The 14,157-nt window shown below is 53.4% G+C and overlaps 1 long non-coding RNA gene across 1 annotated transcript in view; it reads right to left on the minus strand.

The window, feature by feature from the left end:
* LOC146788774 (uncharacterized) overlaps positions 1–13,244 on the minus strand; it is a 226,266-nt gene extending 213,022 nt beyond the window's left edge. The window contains exon 1 of the long non-coding RNA XR_014969979.1: positions 12,998–13,244. This is a non-coding gene — a long non-coding RNA (uncharacterized LOC146788774). The remainder of the gene's footprint in view (positions 1–12,997) is intronic.
* Between the last annotated feature and the right edge of the window lie 913 nt (positions 13,245–14,157).

The raw sequence follows: 14,157 nt of genomic DNA on the forward strand, positions 1-14,157 counted from the left end.
GGAAGGGCAGACAGCTAAACAAGCCTTCCTGCCAGGGTGAAACCGAGGGAGGGACAGACAGCTAAACAAGCCTCCGGGTGAAACCGAGGGAGGGCAGACAGCTAAACAAGCCATCCTGCCCGGATGAAACCGAGGGAGGGACAGACAGCTAAACAAGACTTCCTGCCCGGGTGAAACCGAGGGAGGGACAGACAGCTAAACAAGCCTTCCTGCCCGGGTGAAACCGAGGAAGGGCAGACAGCTAAACAAGCGTTCCTGACCGGGTGAAACCGAGGTAGGGACAGACAGCTAAACAAGCCTTCCTGCCCGGGTGAAACTGAGGTAGGGACAGACAGCTAAACAAGCCTTCCTGCCCGAGTGAAACCAAGGGAGGGACAGACAGCTAAACAAGCCTTCCTGCGGGCGTGAAACCGAGGGAGGGCAGACAGCTAAACAAGCCTTACTGCCAGGGTGAAACCGAGGGAAGGGCAGACAGCTAAACAAGCCTTCCTGCCAGGGTGAAACCAAGGGAGGGGCAGATAGCTAAACAAGCCTTCCTGCCCGGGTGAAACCAAGGGAGGGACAGACAGCTAAACAAGACTTCCTGCCCGGGTGAAACCAAGGGAGGGACAGACAGCTAAACAAGCACTTTCAGCCCCGGTGAAACCGTGGGAGGGGAGGACAGCTAAACAAACCTTCCTGCCCAGGTGAAACCGAGGGAGGGCAGACAGCTAAACAAGCCTTACTGCCATGGTGAAACCGAGGGAAGGGCAGACAGCTAAGCAAGCCTTCCTGCCAGGGTGAAACCAAGGGAGGGGCAGACAGCTAAACAAGCCTTTCTGCCCGGGTGAAACCAAGGGAGGGACAGACAGCTAAACAAGACTTCCTGCCCGGGTAAAACCAAGGGAGGGACGGACAGCTAAACAAGCACTTTCTGCCCTGGTGAAACCGTGGGAGGGGAGGACAGCTAAACAAACCTTCCTGCCCAGGTGAAACCGAGGGAGGGCAGACAGCTAAACAAGCCTTACTGCCATGGTGAAACCGAGGGAAGGGCAGACAGCTAAACAAGCCTTCCCGCCCGGGTGAAACCGAGGTAGGGACAGACAGCTAAACAAGCCTTCCTGCCCGGGTGAAACCGAGGTAGGGACAGACAGCTAAACAAGCGTTCCTGCCCGAGTGAAACCAAGGGAGGCACAGACAGCGAAACAAGCACTTTCTGCCCTCGTGAAACCGTGGGAGGGGAGGACAGCTAAACAAACCTTCCTGCCCAGGTGAAACCGAGGGAGGACAGACAGCTAAACAAGCCTTACTGCCAGGGTGAAACCGAGGGAGGGCAGACAGCTAAACAAGCCTTACTGCCAGGGTGAAACCGAGGGAAGGGCAGACAGCTAAACAAGCCTTCCTGCCAGGGTGAAACCAAGGGAGGGGCAGACAGCTAAACAAGCCTTCCTGCCCGGGTGAAACCAAGGAAGGGACAGACAGCTAAACAAGACTTCCTGCCTGGGTGAAACCAAGGGAGGGACAAACAGCTAATCAAGCACTTTCTGCCCCGGTGAAACCGTGGGAGGGGAGGACAGCTAAACATACCTTCCTGCCCAGGTGAAACCGAGGGAGGGCAGACAGCTAAACAAGCCTTACTGCCAGGGTGAAACCGAGGGAAAGGCAGACAGCTAAACAAGCCTTACTGCCAGGGTGAAACCGAGGGAAGGGCAGACAGCTAAACAAGCCTTCCTGCCAGGGTGAAACCGAGGGACTGGCAGACAGCTAAACAAGCCTTACTGCCAGGGTGAAACCGAGGGAAGGGCAGACAGCTAAACAAGCCTTACTGCCAGGGTGAAACCGAGGGAGGGACAGACAGCTAAACAAGCCTAGACAGCTAAACAAGCCTTCCTGCCAGGGTGAAACCGAGGGACTGGCAGACAGCTAAACAAGCCTTACTGCCAGGGAGAAACCGAGGGAAAGGCAGATAGCTAAACAAGCCTTACTGCCAGGGTGAAACCGAGGGAAGGGCAGACAGCTAAACAAGCCTTCCTGCCAGGGTGAAACCGAGGGACTGGCAGACAGCTAAACAAGCCTTACTGCCAGGGTGAAACCGAGGGAAGGGCAGACAGCTAAACAAGCCTTACTGCCACGGTGAAACCGAGGGAGGGACAGACAGCTAAACAAGCCTAGACAGCTAAACAAGCCTTCCTGCCAGGGTGAAACCGAGGGATTGGCAGACAGCTAAACAAGCCTTACTGCCAGGGTGAAACCGAGGAAAGGGCAGACAGCTAAACAAGCCTTACTGCCAGGGTGAAACCGAGGGAAAGGCAGACAGCTAAACAAGCCTTACTGCCAGGGTGAAACCGAGGGAAGGGCAGACAGCTAAACAAGCCTTCCTGCCAGGGTGAAACCGAGGGACTGGCAGACAGCTAAACAAGCCTTACTGCCAGGGTGAAACCGAGGGAAGGGCAGACAGCTAAACAAGCCTTACTGCCAGGGTGAAACCGAGGGAGGGACAGACAGCTAAACAAGCCTAGACAGCTAAACAAGCCTTCCTGCCAGGGTGAAACCGAGGGACTGGCAGACAGCTAAACAAGCCTTACTGCCAGGGTGAAACCGAGGGAAAGGCAGATAGCTAAACAAGCCTTACTGCCAGGGTGAAACCGAGGGAAGGGCAGACAGCTAAACAAGCCTTCCTGCCAGGGTAAAACCGAGGGACTGGCAGACAGCTAAACAAGCCTTACTGCCAGGGTGAAACCGAGGGAAGGGCAGACAGCTAAACAAGCCTTACTGCCACGGTGAAACCGAGGGAGGGACAGACAGCTAAACAAGCCTAGACAGCTAAACAAGCCTTCCTGCCAGGGTGAAACCGAGGGACTGGCAGACAGCTAAACAAGCCTTACTGCCAGGGTGAAACCGAGGAAAGGGCAGACAGCTAAACAAGCCTTACTGCCAGGGTGAAACCGAGGGACTGGCAGACAGCTAAACAAGCCTTACTGCCAGGGTGAAACCGAGGGAAGGGCAGACAGCTAAACAAGCCTTCCTGCCCGGGTGAAACCGAGGGAGGGACAAACAGCTAAACAAGCCTTCCTGTCAGGGTGAAACCGAGGGAGGGCAGACAGCTAAACAAGCCTTCCTACCTGGGTGAAACCGAGGGAGGGCAGACAGCTAAACAAGCACTTCCTGCCCTCGGTGAAACCATGCGAGGGGGGGACAGCTAAACAAACCTTCCTGCCCAGGTGAAACCGAGGGAGGGCAGACAGCTAAGCAAGCCTTACTGCCAGGGTGAAACCGAGGGAAGGGCAGAACGCTAAACAAGCCTTACTGCCAGGGTGAAACCGAGGGAAGGGCAGACAGCTAAACAAGACTTCCTGCCAGGGTGAAACCGAGGGACTGGCAGACAGCTAAACAAGCCTTACTGCCAGGGTGAAACCGAGGGAAGGGCAGACACTTAAACAAGCCTTCCTGCCAGGGTGAAACCGAGGGAGGGCAGATAGCTAAACAAGCACTTCCTGCCCCAGTGAAACCGTGGGAGGGGAGGACAGCTAAACAAGCCTTCCTGCCTGGGTGAAACCGAGGGAGGGCAAACAGCTAAACAAACCTTCCTGCCAGTGTGAAACCGAGGGATGGCAGACAGCTAAAGAAAGCCTTCCTGCCCGGGTGAAACCGAGAAAAGGGCAGACAGCTAAACAAGCACTTCCTACCCCGGTGAAAACGTGGGAGGGGAGGACAGCTAAACAAGCCTTTCTGCCAGCGTGAAACAGAGGGAGGGCAGACAGCTAAACAAGCCTTCCTGCCCGGGTGAAACCGAGGGAGGGCAGACAGCTAAACAAGCCTGTCTGCCAGCGTGAAACAGAGGGAGGGCAGACAGCTAAACAAGCCTTCCTGCCCGGGTGAATCCGAGGGAGGGACAGACAGCTAAACAAGCACTTCCTGCCCCAGTGAAACCGTGGGAGGGGAGGACAGCTAAACAAGCCTTCCTGCCCGGGTAAAACCGAGGGAGCGACATACAGCTAAACACGCCTTCCTGCCTGGCTGAAACCGAGGGAGGGACAGACAGTTAAACAAGCCTTCCTGCCCGGGTGTCACCGAGGGACGGGCAGACCGCTAAACAAGCCTTCCTGCATGGGTGAAACCGAGGGAGGGACAGACAGCTAAACAAGCCTTCCTGCCCGGGTGAAACCGAGGTAGGGACAGACAGCTAAACAAGCCTTCCTGCCCGGGTGAAACTGAGGGAGGGACAGACAGCTAAACAAGCCTTCCTGCCCGGGTGAAACCGAGGGACGGGCAGACAGCTAAACAAGCCTTTCTGCCAGGGTGAAACCGAGGGAGGGACAGACAGCTAAACAATCCTTCCTGCCAGGGTGAAATCGAGGGAGGGACAGACAGCTAAACAAGCCTTCCTGCCCGGGTGAAACGGAAGGACTGGCAGACAGCTAAACAAGCCTTCCAGCCCGGGTGAAACCGAGGGAGTGACAGACAGCTAAACAAGCCTTCATGCCCGGGTGAAACCGAGGGAGGGACAGACAGCTAAACAAGTCTTCCTGCCAGGGAGCAACCGAGGGAGGGCAGACAGCTAAACAAGCCTTTCTGCCTGGGTGAAACCGAGGGACGGGCAGACAGCTAAACAAGCCTTTTTGCCAGGGTGAAACCGAGGGAGGGACACACAGCTAAACAAGCCTTCCTGCCATGGTGAAACCGAGTGAGGGACAGACAGCTAAACAAGCCTTCCTGCCCGGGTGAAACCGAGGGACTGGCAGACAGCTAAACAAGCCTTCCTGCCCAGGTGAAACTGAGGGAGGGACAGACAGCTAAACAAGCCTTCCTGCCCGGGTGAAACCGAGAGACGGGCAGACAGCTAAACAAGCCTTCCTGTCAGGGTGAAACCGAGGGAGGGCAGACAGCTAAACAAGCCTTCCTGCCTGGGTGAAACCGAGGGAGGGCAGACAGCTAAACAAGCATTTCCTGCCCTCGGTGAAACCATGGGAGGGGGGGACAGCTAAACAAACCTTCCTGCCCAGGTGAAACCGAGGGAGGGCAGACAGCTAAGCAAGCCTTACTGCCAGGGTGAAACCGAGGGAAGGGCAGAATGCTAAACAAGCCTTACTGCCAGGGTGAAACCGAGGGAAGGGCAGACAGCTAAACAAGATTTCCTGCCAGGGTGAAACCGAGGGACTGGCAGACAGCTAAACAAGCCTTACTGCCAGGGTGAAACCGAGGGAAGGGCAGACACTTAAACAAGCCTTCCTGCCAGGGTGAAACCGAGGGAGGGCAGATAGCTAAACAAGCACTTCCTGCCCCAGTGAAACCGTGGGAGGGGAGGACAGCTAAACAAGACTTCCTGCCTGGGTGAAACCGAGGGAGGACAAACAGCTAAACAAACCTTCCTGCCAGGGTGAAACTGAGGGATGGCAGACAGCTAAAGAAAGCCTTCCTGCCCGGGTGAAACCGAGAAAAGGGCAGACCGCTAAACAAGCACTTCCTACCCCGGTGAAAACGTGGGAGGGGAGGACAGCTAAACAAGCCTGTCTGCCAGCGTGAAACAGAGGGAGGGCAGACAGCTAAACAAGCCTTCCTGCCCGGGTGAAACCGAGGAAGGGACAGACAGCTAAACAAGCACTTCCTGCCAGGGTGAAACCGAGGGATGGCAGACAGCTAAAGAAAGCCTTCCTGCCCGGGTGAAACCGAGAAAAGGGCAGACAGCTAAACAAGCACTTCCTTCCCCGGTGAAAACGTGGGAGGGGAGGACAGCTAAACAAGCCTGTCTGCCAGCGTGAAACAGAGGGAGGGCAGACAGCTAAACAAGCCTTACTGCCACGGTGAAACCGAGGGAGGGACAGACAGCTAAACAAGCCTAGACAGCTAAACAAGCCTTCCTGCCAGGGTGAAACCGAGGGACTGGCAGACAGCTAAACAAGCCTTACTGCCAGGGTGAAACCGAGGAAAGGGCAGACAGCTAAACAAGCCTTACTGCCAGGGTGAAACCGAGGGACTGGCAGACAGCTAAACAAGCCTTACTGCCAGGGTGAAACCGAGGGAAGGGCAGACAGCTAAACAAGCCTTCCTGCCCGGGTGAAACCGAGGGAGGGACAAACAGCTAAACAAGCCTTCCTGTCAGGGTGAAACCGAGGGAGGGCAGACAGCTAAACAAGCCTTCCTGCCTGGGTGAAACCAAGGGAGGGCAGACAGCTAAACAAGCACTTCCTGCCCTAGGTGAAACCATGCGAGGGGGGGACAGCTAAACAAACCTTCCTGCCCAGGTGAAACCGAGGGAGGGCAGACAGCTAAGCAAGCCTTACTGCCAGGGTGAAACCGAGGGAAGGGCAGAACGCTAAACAAGCCTTACTGCCAGGGTGAAACCGAGGGAAGGGCAGACAGCTAAACAAGACTTCCTGCCAGGGTGAAACCGAGGGACTGGCAGACAGCTAAACAAGCCTTACTGCCAGGGTGAAACCGAGGGAAGGGCAGACACTTAAACAAGCCTTCCTGCCAGGGTGAAACCGAGGGAGGGCAGATAGCTAAACAATCACTTCCTGCCCCAGTGAAACCGTGGGAGGGGAGGACAGCTAAACAAGCCTTCCTGCCTGGGTGAAACCGAGGGAGGGCAAACAGCTAAACAAACCTTCCTGCCAGGGTGAAATCGAGGGATGGCAGACAGCTAAAGAAAGCCTTCCTGCCCGGGTGAAACCGAGAAAAGGGCAGACAGCTAAACAAGCACTTCCTACCCCGGTGAAAACGTGGGAGGGGAGGACAGCTAAACAAGCCTGTCTGCCAGCGTGAAACAGAGGGAGGGCAGACAGCTAAACAAGCCTTCCTGCCCGGGTGAAACCGAGGGAGGGCAGACAGCTAAACAAGCCTGTCTGCCAGCGTGAAACAGAGGGAGGGCAGACAGCTAAACAAGCCTTCCTGCCCGGGTGAAACCGAGGGAGGGACAGACAGGTAAACAAGCACTTCCTGCCCCAGTGAAACCGTGGGAGGGGAGGACAGCTAAACAAGCCTTCCTGCCCGGGTGAAACCGAGGGAGCGACATACAGTTAAACACGCCTTCCTGCCTGGGTGAAACCGATGGAGGGACAGACAGTTAAACAAGCCTTCCTGCCCGGGTGAAACCGAGGGACGGGCAGACCGCTAAACAAGCCTTCCTGCATGGGTGAAACCGAGGGAGGGACAGACAGCTAAACAAGCCTTCCTGCCCGGGTGAAACCGAGGGAGGGACAGACAGCTAAACAAGCCTTCCTGCCCGGGTGAAACTGAGGGAGGGACAGACAGCTAAACAAGCCTTCCTGCCCGGGTGAAACCGAGGGACGGGCAGACAGCTAAACAAGCCTTTCTGCCAGGGTGAAACCGAGGGAGGGACAGACAGCTAAACAATCCTTCCTGCCAGGGTGAAATCGAGGGAGGGACAGACAGCTAAACAAGCCTTCCTGCCCGGGTGAAACGGAGGGACTGGCAGACAGCTAAACAAGCCTTCCTGCCCGGGTGAAACCGAGGGAGGGACAGACAGCTAAACAAGCCTTCATGCCCGGGTGAAACCGAGGGAGGGACAGACAGCTAAACAAGTCTTCCTGCCAGGGAGAAACCGAGGGAGGGCAGACAGCTAAACAAGCCTTTCTGCCTGGGTGAAACCGAGGGACGGGCAGACAGCTAAACAAGCCTTTCTGCCAGGGTGAAACCGAGGGAGGGACACACAGCTAAACAAGCCTTCCTGCCATGGTGAAACCGAGTGAGGGACAGACAGCTAAACAAGCCTTCCTGCCCGGGTGAAACCGAGGGACTGGCAGACAGCTAAACAAGCCTTCCTGCCCAGGTGAAACTGAGGGAGGGACAGACAGCTAAACAAGCCTTCCTGCCCGGGTGAAACCGAGAGACGGGCAGACAGCTAAACAAGCCTTTCTGCCAGGGTGAAACCGAGGGAGGGACAGACAGCTAAACAAGCCTACCTGCCAGGGTGAAATCGAGGGAGGGACAGACAGCTAAACAAGCCTTCCTGCCCGGGTGAAACCGAGGGACTGGCAGACAGCTAAACAAGTCTTCCTGCCCGGGTGAAACCGAGGGACGGGCAGACAGCTGAACAAGCATTCCTGTCCGGTTGAAACCAAGGGAGGGACAGACAACTAAAGAAGCCTTCCTGCCAGGGTGAAACCGAGGGACGGACAGACAGCTAAACAAGCCTTCCTGCCAGGGTGAAACCGAGAGAGGGACAGACAGCTAAACAAGCCTTCCTGCCCGATTTAAACCGAGGGACGGGTAGACAGCTAAACAAGCCTTCCTGCCCAGGTGAAACCGATGGAGCGACAGACATCTAAAGAGCCTTCCTGCCCGGGTGAAACCGAGGGAGGGACAGACAGCTAAACAAGCCTTCCTGCCAGGGTGAAACCGAGGGAGGGACAGACAGCTAAACAAGCCTTCCTGCCAGGGTAAAATCGAGGGAGGGACAGACAGCTAAACAAGCCTTCCTGCCCGGGTGAAACCGAGGGACTGGCAGACTGTTAAACAAGTCTTCCTGCCCGGGTGAAACCGAGGGATGGGCAGACAGCTGGACAAGCATTCCTGTCCGGGTGAAACCGAGGGAGGGACATACAGCTAAACAAGCCTTCCTGCCAGGGTGAAACCGAGGGACGGACAGGTAGCTAAACAAGCCTTCCTGCCAGGGTGAAACCGAGGGAGGGACAGACAGCTAAACAAGCCTTCCTGCCCAGGTGAAACCGAGGGAGGGACAGACAGCTAAAGAGCCTTCCTGCCCGGGTGAAACAGAGGGAGGGACAGACAGCTAAACAAGCCTTCCTGCCAGGGTGAAACCGAGGGAGGGACAGACAGCTAAAGAGCCTTCCTGTCAGGGTGAAACCGAGGGAAGGCAGACAGCTAAAGAGCCTTCCTGCCAGGCTGCTGCTGCATGAAAGAAATGTAAATGTGACAACTTTAGTCTGCAAATGCAAAGGGTGCTTGGAAGCCGGTCTTGGCTTTGATAGAATCACTTGAAGCTTCCTGATGACACATATGTTTTCCTTTTGAGAGGTTCTGTATTGGAGCTTACAGCTGTGAAGTTTGGTTTTAAAAGACAGTTATAAAAAAAAAATGCTTCCCAATGATGCACGTTCATTCTTTTGAGAGGTGCTGTGAGGACGTTACCTGCGAAGCTGCGAAGTGCGTGCTTATAAAAGACATTTACAAAAAATATGTGCACTACGTATAGTCTGAGTATTACTGAAATCTATATTTTGGAATCACTTTTTCATCCTAAACCTTTTTACAGCAGCCTTTCTTATACTGTGTGTGATGTAAGTTTAAAATAATGGTTTACATGTTTGCAGTGCCCTCTGTCAGAGACTGGGACCTTGTGGCACCAAACATAAGAAGTTACAGAAAAGTTTATTTTTTTAGCCACCCTTTGACCCAGCCCCGTTTCTCGCAGCATCACAGTTCCTGTACTTTGTGTAATGCCCTTCGACCTCTGGCCTTTGGAGTGTGTAGTTTCTGCTCAGATCCCCAGCCCTGATTTCTCATAGGTTCTTTCCTGGCTCAGGAGGTGTTTGTGTTCAGCAGTGACCGGTCACCCTGTCTTTAGAAGGTCTTTCCTAGCTCCAGAGGTGTTTGTGTTCAGCAGTGACCGGTCACCCTGTCTTTAGAAGGTTCTTTCCTGGCTCGGGAGGTGTTTGTGTTCGGCAGTGACCAGTCAACCTGTCTTTAGAAGGTTCTTTCCTGGCTCGGGAGGTGTTTGTGTTCGGCAGTGACCGGTCACCCTGTCTTTAGAAGGTTCTTTCCTGGCTCGGGAGGTGTTTGTGTTCGGCAGTGACCGGTCACCCTGTCTTTAGAAGGTTCTTTCCTTGCTCGGGAGGTGTTGGTGTTCGGCAGTGACCGGTCACCCTGTCTTTAGAAGGTTCTTTCCTGGCTGGGGAGGTGTTTGTGTTCAGCAGTGACCGGTCACCCTGTCTTTAGAAGGCTGTTGTTTCGTTTTGGTGTCATTTAAAAGATAAACATATTAACTATTTTTTATAAATTGGTGTTGGATTTTATTTTGTGTTGTGTCTTAATTATTTACTGAAATGGTGTTTTTAAATGCTTTACATACCTGTCTTTGAAGTTAAGCCTGTCTGCTCGCAGCCACGTTACCAAGGGTTGAGCATAGGAAGTTATTGGTAGGGGCAAATGTAGGTCTGCCACTGGCAATAAGGCCACTAACACATGGTAGGACCCAGCATAGGTCTAAATAGACCCAAAAAATGATTCGACCTCATCAAGAACCCAAACTGCTCTCCCCAACCTCCAAGTTGGACGATTCTACTAAGAAAGCAGCGGAATTCGCTATATTCTTTGACGAAAAAGTGAAATCACTTGTGGATCAGGTCATTCATCCTACCCCTACAGAGGAGCGCAAATCCTTAACCATTTGGCAGAACTTTGACCCCATCTCTGAAAATGCCCTCCTCAAATGCATCCTCGATACAAAGCCCTCCAACCATTCTCTTGACCCCATCCCTTCATTGCCTTTGACTTCTATACCCATTCTCTTTCCTATTGGACGACTCACGTCAACCTCTCCCTCTGTCAAGGCTCCCTTCCTGTTTCCTTCAAACCTGGGCAGGTCACCCCTCTGCTTAAAAAACCCACCGCTGATGCGAACGACCTCAACACCTTCCGCCCCATCACTAACCTCCCTTTTCTTGCGAAAATCACAGAAAGATGTGTAGCGAAACAACTCTCTCGCCATATCAAGGACAATGATCTTCTTGACAATTCCCAGTCTGGCTTCTTTCAAAACTGCAGCACTGAAACAGCCCTGCTGCTAGTGATTGATGACGCGCTGCGGATACTCGATTTGGGGGAGTCTTGTCTTCTAATTCTTCTTGACCTTTCTGCAGCCTTTGACACTGTCAATCACAAAACTCTCCTTAACACTCTTCAACAGGGAATAAGCATGGAGGGCACTGTGGTGCCCTCCATGGCTTGCCTCCTTCCTCTCTGATAGATCCCAAATGATCAAAATAGCGAACAGTCTTTCATCTCCTTTGGCGGTCGGTCAAGGTGTTCCTCAAGGCTCTATACTTGCACCCACACTGTTCAATCTCTATTTAGAACCGTTGGGAAATCTCCTAAGTAAATCCGGGATCCACTATCATCTCTATGCGGACGACACTCAAATCTACCTCAAGGTGGCCTCCACTCACGATCTCTCCATCCTAAGCTCTACTCTCGACTCCATTCAAAACTAGATGTTAACTCATCAACTGATTCTGAATCCCTCCAAAACTGAATTCCTCCTCCTCTCCTCCTCACTTTCTCCTCCCCCGGTTCAATCATGGATGGATCAGATGAATCTACTTAACAATAAACCCATCATTGTCGACAGCGCAAAATCCCTTGGTGTCATACTCAACAAAAAACGTAATCTACTCTCCCACATCAATCCATTGCAAAGTCTGCTCGATACCAACTGCGCCTTCTTTGGAGGATTCGTCGCTTCTTCCCGGAGCACGACCTTAAAACCCTGGTCCAATCGCTGGTTCTCTCCAGATTGGTCTACTGCATTTCTCTTCTTACTGGCCTCCCCAAATCCCACCTGTCCCCCCTTAAATCTGTTCTCCATTCAGCAGCTCGTTTCATATATGGGGCCAAAAGAAGCGACCACATCACACCCATTTTATCCACCCTCCGTTGGCTTCCCATCGAGACAAGATCTATCTACAAGACTGCCTGTATCACCCACAAAGCCTTGCACTCATCCTCCCCTCGCTACCTGGCGGATAAACTGAAACTCTCTGGAGGCTCCAGACCATCACGTAATGCAGAAAATGTATTGCTTGAACCTCCCACTTTCAAGAAGGAACGATCGATGGCCCAATCCTTTTCAGGCAACGCGGTGAGAATCTGGAACTCACTTCCGCCTCAGCTCCGGACCACCCCCTCTTCCCAGGCCTTCAAAACTGACCTCAAAGCTCTCCTCCTTCAAAGACACTTCCAAATTTAATTCACGCCCTCTCTTTTCTGAAGGAAGTCCTTCCATCAGAGGCGCAACTAGAGCCAAATTTCGGGGGGGGCTGAGCAAAAATTTCGGGGGGGGGCTGAACTTTAAGCGATAGGCAGAGTGGAGCTGCAGGGGCTCTTAGAAGGGGTGAAACATCAGCGAGGCCTCATTAACATGCAAATGGTCTTTTAAAGACCTGTGAAGTGCTCGGGTGCAGCTGCTTTTTTTGCCCGGGAAGGTGTCTCATCCCGGGCTGCCACACACGACGGGGGGGGGGGCTGAAGCCCTTTGAGTCCAATGGGTGTTGCGCGCTTGCCTTCCATTATAGGAAATTCTGTTCTCCATGCCTATAGAAGTGCCTTCCCAGTGTGTTCTTGTGTTTTGTGTGTCTGCCATTTATTGCAGCTTTATATCTCTACTTGTATCTTGTACGCTTATATAACTTGCACAAATTTCACTTTTTCCTCTTGGAACGCTACCTCTTCTTGTATTTTGTTTGCTTTTGATACATGCACATTTGTCACTTTTGCCTCATGTAATGTAACGTTTGCTTGTGTATCATACCCACTTGTAATTGTCTTCTCATGTAACGCTGCTGTTCCTATTGTGAAGCGCTCTGACACCTTCGGGTAAAGTCCGAGCTATATAAAAACGCATAAAATAAAAAATAAAAAAACAGTCTCTGACAGGCATCATTTTACACTTCTGCCGCCCCCTACCAGGCCCTGTTTCCATGTGGATTCCCGGTTCTTCTATGAGACCACTTACTATGCCCTAGTGTAGCCATACTAGTCTGATAATGCGCTTTCTGACCGGGGTATAATACGCTATGCCTCGTGCACTACAATCCTCATGCGCAGCTCAGAGCGCTACAAAGCCATACAAATGACACCCTGTGCGCTATACCACTGGAAATATCATAACACACTAAGGCGCTTCCGAGAACGCTGATGGTAACCCACCTCAACGCCCATGACGGCCCCAAGGCCCCCCCCCCCGCCCCTCCCACGTCTAGACAAGTCCCCTCCCATCAGCCCCCCCCATAGGGCCCCTCCCGGTTAGGGCTCTCTTTACCTGTCACTGTGCCTGTCGGTGAACTGCTCATCCTTCCGTGCTCCGAGCTCAGCTTTGCACTTCTCTGGGTGCCAGGGAGCTGTTGTAGCAACCCCTCCCTGATAGCATGAAGGCCCTCCCTGGCCCTGCCCCGCCTCCCTGCCACAGGGTAAGGAAAGAGCTGAGAGCTCCTGGCTCGGGTGACCTCGCCTACAGGTTTCATGTCCTGCTTCGGGTGACAGGGAGTTAGCGGATCTCAAGGGGTCCACCTGTGAGGAGGAGGCTGTATTTACCTTACTAGAAACTCGGGAGGATGAAAGTCTGATTCCGCACACCCGGCATTTCGAGTTCGACATGGGTTTATTACGACCGGTTAGATAAAGAGCTAGACATTGGAACCCACGGATTTCCCCAAAACCTATGCAGCAGGCGCCCAGAGCACTGAGCTATTCTACTGCAAGGGAACCCTCGAGTGACGGCGGCACGGACCTCCGCAGCAGGCGCTCAATCCTCTGAGCTATGTACTGAGAATGGATTCGATCCCGCAGCCTGCGTGTTAACCACACGACTGCACCAAAAGCGGCCCCCTGACTGCACCGGAAGCGCCCCTTTGACTGCACCACTCAGTTATGGCGCACCTCGTATTTACAAAGACCACAGCAGCAAGCGCTCAGTCCACTGAGCATCTCCACCGCCTTCAGAGCCCTGAGCTGCACGGTATTCGATCGGCGCCTCGCCAGGGGCAGTAAGCGCTACATAAATACAATTACAATTCAAAGTCCTCTTTTTCAGACACTTAACTCACTGTGATATCTTACTAGCACCAGAACCTGGCCCTGCTGGTTACCCACAGAGCCTGCCGGTTCACTCTGACTGACTCATCCCCGCTTTGGTATGCGGCACGTCTGGGGTAATGAGACAAGCTTTGGTATGTGGCACGCCGGGGGTAATGAGACAAGCTTTGGTATGCGGCACGTCTGGGGTAATGAGACAAGCTTTGGTATGCGGTACGCCTGAGGTAATGAGACAAGCTTTGGTATGCGGCACGTCTGGGGTAATGAGACAAGCTTTGGTATGCGGCACGTCTGGGGTAATGAGACAAGCTTTGGTATGCGGCACGCCTGGGGTAATGAGACAAGCTTTGGTATGTGACGGCACGCCTGGGGTAATGAGACAAGCTT

Source organism: Triturus cristatus, chromosome 10, assembly GCF_964204655.1.
Source record: "Triturus cristatus chromosome 10, aTriCri1.1, whole genome shotgun sequence".
In the NCBI taxonomy this organism is placed as follows: Eukaryota; Metazoa; Chordata; class Amphibia; order Caudata; family Salamandridae; genus Triturus; species Triturus cristatus.